This window comes from Tiliqua scincoides, chromosome 13 (assembly GCF_035046505.1).
Source record: "Tiliqua scincoides isolate rTilSci1 chromosome 13, rTilSci1.hap2, whole genome shotgun sequence".
Lineage (NCBI taxonomy): Eukaryota > Metazoa > Chordata > Lepidosauria > Squamata > Scincidae > Tiliqua > Tiliqua scincoides.
This window is the reverse complement of record NC_089833.1, coordinates 4,883,262-4,886,175: the sequence shown is the minus strand read 5'-3', so window position 1 is coordinate 4,886,175 and position 2,914 is coordinate 4,883,262.

Below are 2,914 nucleotides of genomic sequence, written 5' to 3'. Positions count from 1 at the left end.
CCCATGGACCAAAGGGCAGAGCCAAGGTCTCCCCCAGCACTGCTGCTGGGATCTGCCTGCCAGAAATGAACAGACCTTTTCGAAGACCACAAGGTCCTTCTTGAAACATGTGAGCAGAACTGCATAGGGTGCTCTAATGTGGCCACACATTACTTCCAATCCAATCACCAGTCAGCCATGGCCAATTTCCCCGATGCCAGCACGACCATCTATGTCAGTGATTGTATTGGAATCGCAGAAGATCTGGCAAGGACTGGTCAGCAGTGGTCAGCAGTGGCCCCTTTAAGGGTAAGGCCTGGGCATCCAGCAGAGTGTGCTGCACAGCTGCAGCCACTTGAAGGCAATAGGGCCCCCAGGGATATAAGGAACACCTGAGGCAGGAAGGGGGGTGTGGGTTGGAGAAGGAGTGCAGGTTGGAGGGGAGACTGACTGACTGACTGACTGACGAATCTGAGGAAGCCAAGTCGGACTGTGACTTGGCTTATTGACTTTGAACTTTACAATGGATACTCTAGTGCAGGGGTGCTCAATAAGTCGATCGTGATCTACCAGTCGATTGCCAGGCAAAATGAGTAGATCGCAGGCTTCTCTCCCATCCATGCATCCCTGGGAGTGAGCTCCTGTCCACGCATCCCTGGGAGTGAGCCCCGTTGACTCTACTGGAGCTGACTTGTGAGTAGTCCTGGAGAGGAGCCGCTGGCAGGCTTCTCTCCCGTCCACGCATCCCTGGGAGTGAGCCCCGTTGACTCTCCTGGGGATGACTTACCTTTCCCCCATTTTTGCACTAGTATGTATGGAAATCTGCCCCCCCCCCCCCACTTCCATCTGTTGGTTCTGTGTGCAAGGGGTTTTGCACTGGTCTTGCTGTGATGTCTATACAGAGATCTTCCCTTCCCCACACCTTTCCCCTGTTTTTGCACTGGTCTGTATAGAGATCTGCTCCCCCCCCCCCCCTTGTATTGGAATCCAGGAAGATCTGGTGAGGAGGTAGATGTGGTGTCAGCAGTGGCCCCTTTAAGGGTAAGGCCTGGGCATCCAGCAGAGTGTGCTGCACAGCTGCAGCCACTTGAAGGCAATAGGGCCCTCAGGAATATAAGAGCACCTGAGGCAGGAAGGGCTCCACTTATAGTGAGTCAGCCTTTTCCTACATGAAGATCATTAAGTCCAAGTACCGTTCCATCATGACTGATGAACATTTGGAAGTGTGCTTGAGGCTGGCCGTCAGCAGCTACTATCCGGACTATGCATCCTTGGCTGATTCACTTCAGTGCAAGTCATCAAAGTAAACTCAAGTAATTACAAAAAATGTTTATAGTTAATTACGTTGTGTTGTGCAATATTGGCTCATGCGGTTATGCAAGGTACACCAACATACATTGTACACATAAATGTTATATGTTATGATGGCGTGAACATTGTAAAAAAACTCTGGTAGATCTCCGGGCCTTGCTGGGTTTCAAAGTAGCTCTCGAGCCAAAAAAGTGTGAGCACCCCTGCTCTAGTGTATCCACTACACTAATGGACTGTGACTAACGGACTGACTAACGGACTGCTGGAACAGACTGCTGGAGACACTGGAGTTTGGTGTGTGGCTGCTGTGCCCAAGACCTGCTGAGGACCAAGGGTATGCTGTAGTGGCGGGAGGCTGCTGGCAAGAGAGAGGACCTCTGCAGGTTGAACAGGCGAGCTACCCTGGAGGTGGGGTCCAGCAGGACTGCAGGGCAGAACCAGGGTCATTTGTTGGGGGAAAGAAGGGGAGCTAATTTGCTTAAAGGGGGCATAATTCTCCAGGCAGAGCTTGGCCTTGGAATCTGGCAGAACAGTGATATTCAAGCTACTGCTCCTCCATTTGCCCCCATCTCCAGTTTGCACCACCCAATTCACAAGCAGGGAAAATGTGTGTGGGGGGGGGGCATTCAATGATTTGAGATAGATTCTTAGTTTTGTGGGGCAGCTGGCCACTGGTAGCTAGTGGTGCTGGGCGGTGGTGTAGCTAAAAGGGGTGCAAAACTCTGAGTCTTGCAGCGAGCCTCACTGCAGTGTGCAAGAGCCCCTTCCCTTCAGAGCCAGCATACACCACCTGGAATGGCTCCAAAGGGGAGGGAGCCCCTTGCACGCTGCAGTGAGGCTCCCTGCAAAACTTAGTGCTTTGCACCCGCTCTAGCTATGCCACTGGGCCTGGGGGGGGGACCTTTCTTGCCCAGGAAGCAGGAGTAGTGGCAGCACTGGATGCAATGAAGGACTTTGTAGTAGCCACTCCTTCCAAAATTTTTTTTTTCCCCCCACAGGGAACCCTCTTGGAATCATGATGATGTCAGGAGAAGCCGCAATTTTCCACGTCTAAGAATGCATTGTTTCATAAAATTAATTAGCAACATAATGAGTTCTAATTAATCTTTTTTTTTTAGGCAATTGTCCCTAGGAATTATCCGCTCTCTTAAATTTCAGAGAAGCATTAAGCTGTTTTACAGTGTTCATTCATGCTCCAAAAAGCATGGGAAATGTGGAGTTAAGGTAGTCACCTCACATTCTAAACCACGTACAGCTCAATCCTATACCCACTTAGTTCAATCGGACTTGCTCCCAGCTAAGTGCATATCCGATTGTGACCCAAGTCTAGAGACTTTGCATTGGGCTGGGTTGACAAATTAGGACCTGGGCACTCACAATCTGTCCTGGTCTTTCCGCTTGGAGGGCTGGAGACATAGATGTTTAGGTAGAAAGTCAACCGATGAAGCTCCCTCCATCACTTCCTTGGGATGCACCTGAAGAATGTCTACCTGATGCATTTCTACCAAGCACAGCATTTTCTCAACACACACACACACACACACACACACACACACACACTATATTAATAGACAGAGAGGGCAAGATTACTTTTTGGGTATGCAGGTATTGGGGATACACAGTA